This window comes from Chlorella variabilis (assembly GCF_000147415.1).
Source record: "Chlorella variabilis unplaced genomic scaffold CHLNCscaffold_30, whole genome shotgun sequence".
NCBI classification, from domain to species: domain Eukaryota; kingdom Viridiplantae; phylum Chlorophyta; class Trebouxiophyceae; order Chlorellales; family Chlorellaceae; genus Chlorella; species Chlorella variabilis.
In genome coordinates, this window is record NW_005435058.1 from 349589 (window position 1) to 350376 (window position 788).

The window sequence follows — 788 nt, forward strand, 5'->3', positions numbered from 1 at the left end:
GGAGGCGGCTGGCGGCGAGCAGGCGGCGGCGGGCGGCGAGCAAGTGGCTGCGCTGCAGGCAGCACAGGCGCCGCTGCTGCACTCGCGGCGCCGGCGCCAGGACGCTGCTGGTGCGTTTTGAGGGGCTGCCAGGTGCCGTGCCATGGCCCACACCGCTTGTGTAAACCCTGCAACTTGTGCTGGCGAGGCGTGTTGCGAGGGAGGGAGGAGGGCGCTGGCGCAGCGGCCGGGATATGGTAACGCTGCCTGGTAGCACAGGGGTGTGTCACGGGATGCATTGGCATGCTGATGAGATCGCGGGTCTGTCACATGCTGTTGGAATGTCAATATTGGCGATGATCCCAGGGCATGGAGGATGGGGAGAACAGCAGGAAACCATGCAGCATGTCTGAAGACATCCGTCAAAACGAGCTGGTCAGGAGTGGAGAAGCGGTTGCGGGTTCCAGCGAAGCTCAGTGCAGGCTGCACTGCCTGCCCTCAGGGCTGCTGGTGGTCCAGCGGTGGAGAGGGCGGTGTGGCTGGCTGGGAAGCGGCTTGCCGCTCCATCCTGAACACACGGTCTAGGCCAGACCATACCTCGCCTGCAGCAGAGCGTTTGCACAAGGGGTGAGGGAGCCTGCGTGGCAGCACCGGGTGGGTGGCAGCGCAGGCTGACGCATGGGACCCACGTCCACTGGCAGACGGCGGCGGCGAAACGTCGGCGCCCTCACCGAGCAGCGCCGACCCCGGTGCAGCCACCGCATCGACGGTGCCGTGGAGAGCCAAATGCTCCAGGACAGCCCCGCGCT